The following is a 13,534-nucleotide window of genomic DNA, read 5'->3' on the forward strand; positions in this document are numbered from 1 at the left end:
TTTTTTTTTTTTTTTTTTTACAAATAGGATGGCTAAAAGGAAAAGGTATGGTACGGTATATAGTTTATTCATTTAAAAAAAAGTACAAAACAATTCCATAACAATATAAAAAAGATACAAAAGATTTAAAATGAAAGGCAGCAGAAAGAAGAAAAAATCTTATTATATCTGCCCCTTTTTTCAAACAATTATTTCAGACATAATAATATTCAAGTAACAGAACAAAATGAATAACTTTCTAATTTATCTAATTTTAATACAAAACACACACTAAGCTACTTCATATATACTTTTTTAACAATTCAGTTTTGATCTTTTTCTTAAATGTACACATTGACTTGGCATTTTTCACATCACTCTCTAGACCATTCCACAATCCAACTCCTTGGATTGAGGTAGACCTTCCCTTCAGACTAGTTCTGAATTTTGGTTTGACAAATATCTCTATCCCCTTAAGATTATAACAACTTTGTCTTTTAACAAAATTTCTTTGGATATTTAATGGTAATGTGTGATTTTGAGCCCTATACATAACTGATAAAATACTATAATCTACCAAATCATGGAACTTCAATAACTTCAGTTGATAAAATAATGTGCTTGATGGGTGACTGTAATGCTTTCTGGTGATAATTCTTACAGCTCTTTTCTGTCAAATAAAAATAGGTTTTGTAAATGTTTTACACGCTTTCCCCCAAACATCAATGCAATAGATTAAATGTGGAACAATGATTGTGTTATACAACATGTACAGAGCTTTATCATTTAATAATTCCCTGACTTTGTATAGTACTGCAATAGATTTAGATATTTTTGTTCTTACAGAATTTATGTGATTTTTCCATGTTAGCTGTTCATCAATGATTACACCCAAAAATTTCATCTCATTAACTCTACAAATCTCAACACCCTCAATTTTAAATGGATCATCAACAGTTCTCTTTTTGTTACTAAATATCATGTATTTAGTTTTATCTAAATTTAATGATAATTTATTAAGTTTAAACCAAGTTTGTATTTTATCAAATTCTGTCTTCATCAATTCCAACATCTGTTTTACATCTTTACCCAAACAAAAAAATGTGGTGTCATCTGCAAAAAGGACACATTTGAGGAGTCCTGATACATTCACTAAGTCATTCACATATAAAATAAATAACTTTGGTCCAAGTACAGAGTCTTGAGGAACTCCACAAGTGATATTGCACAGGTCAGATCTTACACCATTTTTTTGTACAAACTGTTTCCTATCTTTTAAATAGCTAGATACCCAGTGTAATGCTGGTCCTCTTATACCATATTTATTTAATTTTTCAAGGAGAATAGTGTGGTCAATAGTATCGAATGCTTTTTTGAAATCAACAAAAATACTAACACAATACTGTTTTTGATCGACAGCAGTAGTTAATTGTTCTATTATTTCCATGAGAGCCATTGATGTAGAGTTTTTTGCTCTAAGCCCATACTGACTACTACTTAGAATGTTTTGTTTAGTAATAAATTTATCTAATCTGGTCACAAACAGTTTTTCTAGAATTTTTGAGAACTGTGGTAATAAGGATATTGGTCTATAACCGTTCATGTAAATGATGTCACCGTAATCAATGGAGGGAAGGAAAGTCACAGATACAAGGCATTTTCTAGCATTCAGAGTTAGACAGGATCTGTTTCTGAAAAAGAAACCCAGTTTAACTTTCAGTTTCTTTACAAAGTTTTCCACATGAAAAGGTAACAACAACAACAAAAAAAAATAACAGCAAGATTCTAAGGCGAATGTAGAAAACTAAAAACAGGAACATGTCTGCATTGGTCCCTGCCAGGAGTCCAACAGATTCTTAAAGACACTTAGAGAGGTCAAGGTCGAGAGCTTCAAATCTTTTTGTAAGATATTCCAGGAAACAGGAGCAGAGTAGGAGAAGGCCCTTTTGCCTAGTTCAGTCCTCATTGAGGGAACTTTGCAGGTAATAATGTCCTGAGAGCGCACTCCGTAGCTGCACTCACGCAGAGACATGTAGGAGGAGATGTATGAAGGCAGCAGACCAAGAAGTGATTTGAAGATGAAAATGTACCAGTGAGAGAGTCTGCGTGAAGCTAATGATGTCCAGTTAACCAGTGAATACAGGGTGCAGTGGTGGGTACGATAATCACAGCTAGTTATGAATCTTAGTGCACCATGATAGACAGCATCCAACATCTGCAGGGTTCTTGTAGGACCGTTCATGTAAATAATGTCACCGTAATCAATGGAGGGAAGGAAAGTCACAGATACAAGGCATTTTATAGCATTCAGAGTTAGACAGGATCTGTTTCTGAAAAAGAAACCCAGTTTAACTTTCAGTTTCTTTACCAAGTTTTCCACATGGAGCTTAAAAGAGAGATGTGAGTCAACCAAGATACCCAAATATTTATAGGAATCAACAAACTCAATGGGGACACCATTTGAGGATAAAATCAGAGGAAGAACTGCTGGGACCAACTTCATATTTGAAAAAAGCATCCCTTTGGTTTTGTCGGCATTTAGGACAAGTTTGAGGTGAAACAAATCTGTCTGGATGTAGTTGAATGCAGATTTCAAAAGCTGGAAAGCCTTAGCAACAGTTTTAGCTCGACAATAAACAACTGTGTCATCAGCATAGAAATGTATGGATGCATTAGGGATAGTTTTACCTACATTATGTATGTAGATTGTAAAGAGGGTGGGTCCTAAGACTGAGCCTTGTGGTGCACCATTGTTGACTGTTAAATAACTGGAGGAAGTACCATTATGTTGAACACATTGCCTCCGGTCTGAAAGATAGTTAGAGAACCAACCAATGGTGTGTTCTGAGAAACCAATTTCTGAGAGTTTATGACACAAGATGTTATGATCCACAGTGTCAAAAGCTTTAAACAGGTCTAAGAAAAGTGCAGCACAATAATCCTTAGCATCCAGTGCTTCAACAACATCATTAAGAACCTTCAGTGAGGCAGTGGTTGTGCTATGTTGTTTCCTGAAACCAGATTGATGTGGAGGTAAGATGTTAAATGAGTCCAGGTAATTTTTGATTTGAGAGTTTATCAGTTTTTCTAGAACCTTGGCTAAAATGCAGAGTTTAGAGATTGGTCGATAGTTGTTCAGTGAGGTGGGGTCACCTCCCTTCAGCAAAGGAAGAACAAAGGCTGTTTTCCAAGTGTCTGGGATGGAGTTTTGTCTTATGGAGAGATTGAAGATGTGGGTCACAGGGACTGTGATGATATGAGCAGCCAGCCTTAAGAAATAAGGTGGAAGTTCATCTGGACCAGCAGATTTTTTAGGGTCAAGATCTTTTAACAGTTTATTGACCTCACTGACTGAGAATGGAGAAAAAGAGAAGCTGTGATTAACTGAGGATTGACTTGTAGGAGGGATTTGATTTGTAGAAGTTTGGTTATTAGGGGAAGTGGCTGATTTTCCATTAGTAACTGTGTCAAATAAAGAACTAGAAGCAGCAAAATGTTTGTTGAAACAGTTCAGGATCTCGAGCTTATTTGACACAAGAACAGAGTTAACGAGAAGTTGTGATGGGAGGTCAGATGATTGGGTGGTGCCTGAGAGAGATTTGATGGTTTTCCAGAATCTGTTAGGGTCATTTAGATTTTTGGAGGTCTGAGATAAGAAAAAGTTGTGTTTTGCTGCTTTGACAGCAGTTGTGCATTTATTCCTCATCTGTCGAAAACTCAACCAATCAGTGTCTGAGTCAGATTTTCTCGCTGTGGCCCAAAGATGATCTCTCCTGTGCAGGAGATCAGCTAGCTCTGGAGTAAACCAGGGGCTGTCTCGTCCCTTTATTCTGAACTGACGAAAAGGAGCATGTTTGTTCACAAAATAAATTAAACTATTGTGAAAATAGTTCCAAGAGGAGTTCACGTCATCAGTTAACAGAATACGATGCCAGTCAAAGTGAGACAGATCCCAGAGGAATGACTGTTCACAAAAATGTTTCAGATGCTTTTTTTAAATTAATCTGGGCTTAGAAGGTGGAAGTTTAATATCTCTCAAAGCAGCTGTCACACAATGATCACTCAAGATATCAGCGAATACACCTGTACCAGGGAATTTGTGAGGCATATTAGTTAGAAATAGGTCTAAGATGGAGGATTTTTCAGGGCGGTTTTTATTTAATCTAGTGTGACTGTTGATCAATTGGGTTAGATTGAGAGACAGGCAACATTCCTTGAATTTATCACAGAGGGGGGTCGACTTACACCAATCAATGTTGAGGTTTCCAGCCAAAAGGATCTCTTTGAATTTTAAATTACCAAGAAATTCCATCAGGGAGGACAGAGCCTCGGGTGTTGTTGAAGGTGGGCGGTAACAGCAGACTACAGATAAGATCTGGCCTCCATTCAAGGTGATGTTTACAGATAAGGCTTCAAACTGGTTTGGAATTGTTTTAGAAGACACAGGACTAGCAACCAAAGAGTCTCTGATGTAAACAGCGACTCACCCCCCCCTTTTTTTTTTACGATCACAGCGGTAGATGTTAAATCCATTGATTGCCAGGTCATTATTGAGTACAGATTTGTTGAGCCAGGTTTCAGAGATGAAGATAACATCTGCCCCAGAAGAACTGACCAGAATTTTCAAGGCATCAAGTTTTCTCAGAAGGCTACGTGCATTTACATGCAGAAAATGAAGACCAGACACGTTTTTAAAGTCATTTGGTGTGCTGTAATTAGTGGGGGGTCCAGGGTTGGGTTGAATCCCTGAGAGCAGTAACAACATTATTATCAGACATTTTCTTGAGTTTTTTGTGACTGATGTGTAATTACAGGAGTTAACAGTGTGACAATTAACCCCCATAATCGAACCATGAGAAACATTAATGAAGACGTGATCATTCAGAACCCAAAAACAGTGAAAGTTGCAGTGATGGGCAGATTCAGGTGTATTAACAAGATTCAGTGACTCCAGATAACCTGAGAACTGAAAATAGTGACAATAATATGAATGATGCAGAAAAGTTTCAGACCATAAAACATCACAGTTCAAATGGGCAAACAAACCAGACGAGGTGGCCCAACTGCAGTTTGAGTTGGGCTGAGAGGGCTCCGGCCCCCCAGTGAGGATGGATGGATGGATGCTCCCATGGGAAACAGAAGCTGGGTCCAATATCAACAGGCCGAAACAGAAACAGATAATTTGCAGCAAACAGCAGAGCGAGCTGCCAGAAAATCCTCCTGAAGTGAAAGGCATGATCCTTGCTCGTTTCAGGTCAACAGGGGACAACAGCGTGATCTGGAATAAAATTAATTATTATCCAAGTGAGTTTGGATGGAGGCCTGCAGCAAATCCGATACAAACTCCGAACTTCTCTCAAGCACCACGCAGCCCTGCTCCTTCACGCTGCTCCGCTGCTTCTCTGCACGACACCTCCGCACCCGACAGCACGAGAGGCACCCCCGGTGAAAAACGAGACTGACCGGAGAGGCTGAGGCTGAAGTTGACACTGGTCCGGTCCGATTCTGCTCCAGTCCGGCTCCGGCGCTCCACAGCACGAGAGACGAAGAGGCTGAAGATGTCCTTGGCCTGGTTCTGCTCCGGTCTGGCGGCGAGGTTCTGCTCCGGTCCGGCGGCGCGGTTCTGCTCCGGTCCGGCGGCGCTTCAAAGCACCGGAGCGTCTCCTCCAGGTGAACACAGCGATTCCACAGAGGTGGACAGTCCTTCGGTAAAAGTAACGGGCTGCTCACTGAAGCTGAGACCGGCTCTGTTGAAGACGAAATCCCCCACAGCCACCTCGGTTCGGTTCAGGTCCAATTCGAGGGTCACAGGTACACTTCCCCCACACCTATGAAGACACCACAAGGGCCAGTCCAGCAGAAAACCAGTGAAATACCACCCAACGATTTTTGTCGGAACCAGGTAGAACCACAAAGGTCCAGATAAGAGGTTGTTGAGGTCCAGAGAGAAAGAGAAAAAACACTGGACCTTTGTGCGACGACTCCCCAGCTCGAGGGGTCACCTGGCCGGCAGGGTGCGCTCAGAGTGACCGGTGGGGTGGGAGCGGCCGGTCCTGGACCAAAATATATTTTTGGACGGTCCCGTCCGGCTCTCTGAGTCACTGAACACCGAATTCGGTTGGAAGGAGGACCAACTTTAGTCCGGTTAAAAAAAAACGGGTCAGTTTGATGATAAAAGACTGCAGAGAAGTCGGAGGGAGCTGCCGTCCATCAGCTCGCCGGAAGTGAAGTGACAAACAGTTGCGAGAGGCCGATGACAACTGATTACAACCACACAGTCACGGAATGGTCAAATGATCATATATTTGGCCTATTTTGGGATTATTGATCATACAGAGGGCAAAATTGTCATACAAATACGATAATTATCGTACACCTGGCAACACTGGTTCCAAGCAGAGAGCAGAATGAAAGTGGGGAGACTAAGGCAGGCCGATTGAGCCATTACAAGCTGGTGAAGATTCTCAGTCATCCAGGACATGGTAAATTCTAAAAAGTTCAAGACAAAAACAAAGTATAAAGCATAGTATAATAAATAAAGTCCAGTTGTTTTTGTCTTGAGCTTTTTTGAATTTGTCATTACAGCCACGTTTACCTATTACATGATACAAAAGCCAATAGCATGCCATACAAGTATTATTAATCTGCTGCCATCAAGTGGCTGAAAGTGGTACTGCCTTATTATTTCAGTCAGAATGAATGGAAACCGTTATATCTCGGCCAAAAAATCGTTTATAAATATGGGGAAAAAATCCATTAATATGTCGCTTCGGCCTATAAGTCGTAGGGCATGTAAATCATGCAAAAAACTGTGACTTATAGGCCGGAAAATACGGTAGTTCTAAATGGAAGTTTTACAAACATTTCCATTCCATTAAGTTAATAATGACTCTCTTTTCAAACAAATTTTTATTGAATATTTGGGGGCAATATTTTTTATGAGCTTTATACATTACTTGTAAAATACTATATTCAATCAAATCATAAAATTTAAATAATTTCAATTGATAAAGGTTGAATGAATAAATGATGAAATAATATATTTGTTGGGTGACCATAGCACTTCCTACGAATAATTCTTAAGAGCTCTTTTTTGTAAAACAGGGTTTGTAATTGTTTTACATGCTTTTCCCCAAAACTTCAATACAGTATATTGCAAGATGCAAGATGCAAGATGGCCGCGCTCAGAGCAGTTGCAGCTTCACAGGCTCCCGGTACCATCCCAGTTTTTAGAAGTTTTGATATTGAGTCTGTGCCTGACTGCGCGATTTATGCGTGTGAACTATAGCCGAACCGAACTGATGAGAATAGGAGCGGATTTGCCACGAAATATAGCAGAAATCAGCAACAAACTCAAAACTACGCTCGGCAGAATGCAGATCTTTAAAGTCATCTACCTGGAAGCTGCAGCAGAGGCGTTCCAGCGGGCAGAAGAGAAAGCGCTGCTCCCGGCTTAAGAGGAGAGGATGTCGGGCGGGGGTTATGGTGAGGCTACGAGCTAACGCTAAAGCCGGTAAACTCCCCACGCCGTGTCTCTTTCTGTCGAATGTCCGCTCGTTGGACAACAAGATGGATTTACTTCGTCTGAGAGCGGGCACCTCAGAAGAGATGAAGAAGTGTGCGGTGCTTTGCCTCATGGAAACGTGGATTACAAGCGAAACGCTGGACACAGTCTTCCAGCTGGATGACAGACTTTTTTTTCGAGCGGACCGCTACAGCGAGCTAACGGGGAAATCATGGGGAGGCGGAGTATGCATTTACGTGAGTAAAAGTTGGTGCACGAACTGTACTGTTGTAAATAGCTCATGCTCGAAGGCTTTGGAGCAAATAACTGTGAAATGTCGGCCACATTATCTACCCCGCGAGTTCACGGTGACTTTCATCTCTGTCATTTACATTCCTCAGGACACTAATGCTAATGAATCACTGCAGGAGCTACATGATATCATCAGCTCGCTGCAGAACAAACAACCCGAGGCTCTTTACGTGGTAGCCGGAGACTTTAACCACATGAATCTAAAGGACTGTCTCCCAAGCTTTTATCAACATGTGGCGATTCCAACACGTGGAGACCACACGCTGGACCGTGTTTACACGAACGTAAAAGATGCATACAAAGCCGAACCCCGCCCCCACCTAGGACTGTCAGACCACATCTCAATCTTCCTGGCTCCTGCTTACATGCCCCCGCTGAGACGCTCCAGACCGGTACAAAAGAAAGTTAAATGCTGGATCCAGGACAGTGGCCCCATACTGAGAGAGTGTTTTGACCGAACAGACTGGCAGGTTTTCAGAGAAGCTGCTGAAAATGGAGGTTTGCTTGATCTTGACCAATACACATCCTCAGTTCTGGGTTACATTAGTACATGTACTGACACCGTCTCCACTATCAGAAATGTTAAAAGCTACCCAAACAGAAAACCTTGGCTGAATGCAGAGGTGTGTACCCTGCTGGAAGCCAGGAACACTGCCTTCAGGTCTGGAAACTCAGAGGAGCTGAGTAGGACAAGAAAAGAGCTGGTTGCTGGTATTAAGAGGGCCAAGGGCACATATGCAAAGAGGATCGAGGGTCAATTCATCTCACAAGACCCTCGGAGCATGTGGAGGGGCATTAAGTGCATAACAGATTATAAAGGAAGGAGCGAACAATGCCCCAAAGACCCATCTCTGCCTGATGCCCTCAACAAGTTCTATGCACGCTTTGAAGACCTGAACAGACCACCCAGCACCAGACTCACCTCACCACTGGATGAAGAGCATCTCAGCGTGACCTCAGCAGAAATAAGGAGTACCTTCAGGAGGATTAATCCGCACAAGGCAACTGGCCCAGACAACATCCCCGGAAAAGTGTTGAAGGAATGTGCTGATCAGCTCTGTGAGGTGCTGGCAGACATCTTTAACACCTCACTTACCCTGGAGACAGTTCCCACCTGCGTGAAGACTGCCACCATCATCCCAGTCCCAAAAAGCTCTACAGTGACTGGTCTGAATGACTATCGGCCAGTGGCCCTCACCCCGATAGTCGCTAAATGCTTTGAAAAACTGGTCATGACTCGCATCAAAACAACCATCAACATCAACGAGGAACCTTATCAGTATGTATACCGTGAGAACCGATCAACAGAGGATGCCATCTCCTCTGTGGTCCACACTGCGCTCAACCACCTGGAGCAGAAAAACTCTTACGTCCGTATGCTCTTTGTGGACTTCACATCCGCCTTCAACACCATGATCCCCCAAACCCTGATGGACAAACTATCCACACTAGGACTAAGCCCCTCCATCTGCAACTGGGTACTAGACTTTTTAACAAACAGACCACAGTTAGTGAGGATCCACAACCTCTCCTCCTCCACCATAACCCTCAGCACTGGCTCTCCTCAGGGATGTGTGTTGAGCCCCCTCCTGTTTACTCTGCTCACGTATGATTGTGCAGCTACCCATCCAGGCTGTCACATTGTAAAGTTTGCAGATGATACAGCGGTGGTGGGATGCATCACAAACAATGATGAGTCCAGCTACAGGCAAGAGGTGGAACACCTGGAGAGCTGGTGCAGAGAGAATAACCTTCACATCAATGTGAAGAAGACAAAGGAGATGATTGTGGACTTCAGAAGGAACAAAAACACCTACACCCCCCTGAACATAAGAGGATCTGCGGTGGAAGTGGTCTCCAGCTACAAGTACTTGGGTGTACACATGAATGACAACCTCAGCTGGAGCAACAACACCACCAGCCTGATCAAGAAAGCTCATCAGAGACTCTACTTCCTCACACGGCTGAGGCGAGCTGGTCTGGGAAGCTCAGTCCTCACCTCCTTCTACAGGTGTGCAGTGGAGAGCATCCTGTGCTCGAGCATCAATGTGTGGCATGGAGGCTGCACAGCTGCAGAAAGAAAAGCTTTGCAGAGAGTGGTGAAGGCTGCACAGAAATCTTTCGGAATCAGCCTCCCCACCATCACAGACATCTACACCTCCAGATGCAGGAAGAGGGCCACCTGCATCATGAAGGGCCCCACTCACCCAGCACACACACTTTTTGCCCCACTCCCCTCAGGAAGGAGGTTAAGGAGCATTAAGTGTAGAACCACTAGACTGAGGAACAGCTTCTACCCTGAGGCTGTTAGACTCATGAATCTCTAACTAGAATAATCACTGTGAAAAACCATATCATGTTGCTGCTGATCTGTTTCATGTTGCTGCTGATCTGTTTCAATGTTGATGTGTTCATGCGTGCACATCTCTCACAGACTCATGTTCATGTTTGTGCTGATGTTCAATGTTTTTATGTTATGAGTGCTTAGTGTATATTTAGTTGATGTTTTTCTTAGTTCATACCTTAGATGTTATTACCGTTTTTCTTATACATTTTATTGTTGGATGTAACTGGGACCCTGTGTACATAATTTCGCTCCACCACATGTACCACATGAGGTGCGAATGACAATAAAGAAACTCTGACTCTGACTTAAATATGGAGCAATCATTACATTATACAATATATAAACTTTTGTCATTCAGAAACTCTTACTTTATTTTTGCTATTTTTAGTCTTAAGTAATTTACATGAGATTTACAAGTCATCTTCTCATTAATAACGACATGTATTAATAGTTTTAACTTTTAACACCAAAACATAACTAAGGCTGCAACTAACGATTATTTCAATAATCGATTCATCGGCCGATTATTTTTTCGATTAAACGATGAATCGCAAAAAAAAAAAAAAGTTTTAATTTCCACCCCTTTATTCCAAAATTGAACATTTGACTGACATAGCAATTCTCACAAAAAAACAGGTTGCTATTTGACTATTCTGTTAGTAAAATTTTGAATAATAAAACACAAAAGTTAGTCAAATAGCTTTAAAAAATTAATGTACACAAAAATATATACAAATGTATGCTTTATACCTGCACAATATGTAGCTACTTTGTAAAATGTGTCCTTGAGCGAAGAGTGTAACCTGGATTAAAAGTGTGGATTATTGTAGTGAAGCCTTCGTCTTCAACCATCGACAGAGGCCTCATGTCAGTGACGATCATTTAGGGATGATTTCAGTAAAGACAGCTGCTTGCTGTGGTGTCCATGATGTTTGTCCATCATGAAGGCAGTCAATGTTTGTTGTTGTTGTTTTCTGGAATGAGAGAGTAAATAAGTATTACACAAACCGGATTCCAAAAAAGTTGGGACACTAAACAAATTGTGAATAAAAACTGAATCCAATGATGTGGAGGTGCCAACATCTAATATTTTATTCAGAATAGAACACAAATCACCGATCAAAGGTTTAAACTGAGAGAATGTATCATTTTAAGGGAAAAATCTGTTGTTTCCAAATTTCATGGCGTCAACAAATCCCAAAAAAGTTGGGACAAGTCCATTTTTCCCACTGTGTGGCATCCCCCCTTCTTCTTAGAACACTCAACAGACGTCTGGGGACAGAGGAGACCAGTTTCTCAAGTTTAGAAATAGGAATGCTCTCCCATTCATGTCTAATACAGGCCTCTAACTGTTCAATCGTCTTGGGCCTTCTTTGTTGCACATTCCTCTTTATGATATGTCAAATGTTATCTATAGGTGAAAGATCTGGACTGCAGGCTGGCCATTTCAGTACCTGGATCCTTCTCCTACGTAGCCATGATGTTGTGATTGCTGCAGAATGTGGTCTGGCATTATCGTGTTGAAAAATGCAGGGTCTTCCCTGAAAGAGATGACGTCTAGATGGGAGCATATGTTGTTCTAGAACCTGAACATAGTTCTCTGCATTAATGGTGCCTTTCCAGACATGCAAGCTGCCCATGCCACAAGCGCTCATGCAACCCCATACCATCAGTGATGCAGGCTTCTGAACGGAGCGTTGATAACAACTTGGGCTATCCTTGTCCTCTCTGGTCCGGATGACATGGCGTCCCAGTGTTCCATAAAGAACTTCAAATCGTGACTCATCTGACCACAGAACAGTCTTCCATGTTGCCACACTCCATTTCAAATGACCCCTGGCCCAGTGCAAACGTCTGAGCTTGTGGAGCTTGCTTACAAATGGCTTCCTCTTTGAACTGTAGTTTCAGCTGGCAAAGGAGGATGGCATGGTGGACTGTGTTCACTGACAACGCTTTCTGGAAGTATTCCTGAGCCCATTCTGTTATTTCCTTGACTGTGGCATTCCTGTTTGAGGTGCAGTGACGTTTAAGGGCCCGGAGATCACAAGCATCCAGTAGAGTTTCACGACCTTGACCCTTACGCACAGCGATTGTTCCAGATACTCTGAATCTTTTGATGATGTTATGCACGGTTGATGATGATAACATAAAAGTCTTTGCTATTTTACGCTGGGTAACACCATTCTGGTATTGCTGCACTATCTTTCTGCGCAACAATGGTGGAATTGGTGATCCTTTTACCATCTTGGCTTCTAAGAGACACTTGGTATGTTTACATGGACATAAGTAACCGGATCAAATGGCCGGTCGGAATAAAAGTGTGTCATGTAAACACTCCGTTCGGGTTATTTTTTGTGTATTTGGCACGATCCGATATAATTTGTGATCAGAACGAAACGGGTGGTTTACGCCGATCCGTAACCCGATCGGTGCGCATGTAAACGCTTGATCTGTTCGTTTTTATCTGATCGTGAAAAACTGACCTGACTGCGCATGTGCGACTTTGCCATTTCCGCCTGGCTACTGCTAATAATATTAGCATGTCAGGGAAGCAAAACTGGTCGGTGAGCAACACAACATTTTTACTAGAAACTTTGAAAGAGCTCAAAATGATCTGTATTACCTGTTGCTCAGTCAGGGAGTGCAGTAACGTCTCCACCGTCATTAAAACCTGTCGTGGGTCCATATTGGGTGCTCAGATTTGTTTACATTCACCCGGAAGTAGAACTTCTTCTTCGGTGTTTTTTTTAAGGAGAGTTTACCACTCTGCGCATGTCAGTACTGCTGTTCAGAACAAAGCCCGTTGCATGTAAACGTTCGTCATGAACAGATTGTGCCCATGTAAACAATACATTTGAATTATTCAAACAGAACACATTTCAATCCGGTCAAAGAATTCTGCGCATGTAAACATAGCTACTGACACTCTGAGAAGCTCTTTTTATACCCAGTCATGTTGTCAATTGACCTAATTAGTGTTAGTTGGTCTTCCAACTTTTCGTTATATGCTCAATTTCCTTTTTCCAGCCACTTATTGCTACTTGTCCCAACTTTTTTTGGGATTTGTTGACACTGTGAAATTTTGAATCAACATATTTTTCCTTTAAAATGTTACATTTACTCAGATTAAACTTTTGATCTGTCATCTATGTTATATTACGAATAAAATATTGACATTTTCCATCTCCACATCATTGCATTCACTTTTTATTCACAATTTGTTTAGTGTCCCAACTTTTTTGGAATCCGGTTTGTAGCATAATTTACAGCAACTCAAGAAATGCCTTCTTTCACTTACAGTGTTAAGTTCAGGCAAAAGTAGCTAAAAGAGCAATTAAACACACACACACACACACACACACACATATATATATATATATATATACACATAT

The 13,534-nt window shown here is 41.6% G+C and overlaps 1 protein-coding gene across 1 annotated transcript in view; it reads right to left on the minus strand.

Annotated features, from left to right (window-relative positions):
• LOC119424241 (aconitate hydratase, mitochondrial) overlaps positions 1 to 10,927 on the minus strand; it is a 68,251-nt gene extending 57,324 nt beyond the window's left edge. The window contains exon 1 of the mRNA XM_037691725.1: positions 10,893 to 10,927. The gene's annotated coding sequence lies outside the window, so the exon portion shown is untranslated. The remainder of the gene's footprint in view (positions 1 to 10,892) is intronic.
• Between the last annotated feature and the right edge of the window lie 2,607 nt (positions 10,928 to 13,534).

Source organism: Nematolebias whitei, chromosome 17, assembly GCF_014905685.2.
Source record: "Nematolebias whitei isolate Nwh7 chromosome 17, NemWhi1, whole genome shotgun sequence".
Classification (NCBI taxonomy): Eukaryota; Metazoa; Chordata; class Actinopteri; order Cyprinodontiformes; family Rivulidae; genus Nematolebias; species Nematolebias whitei.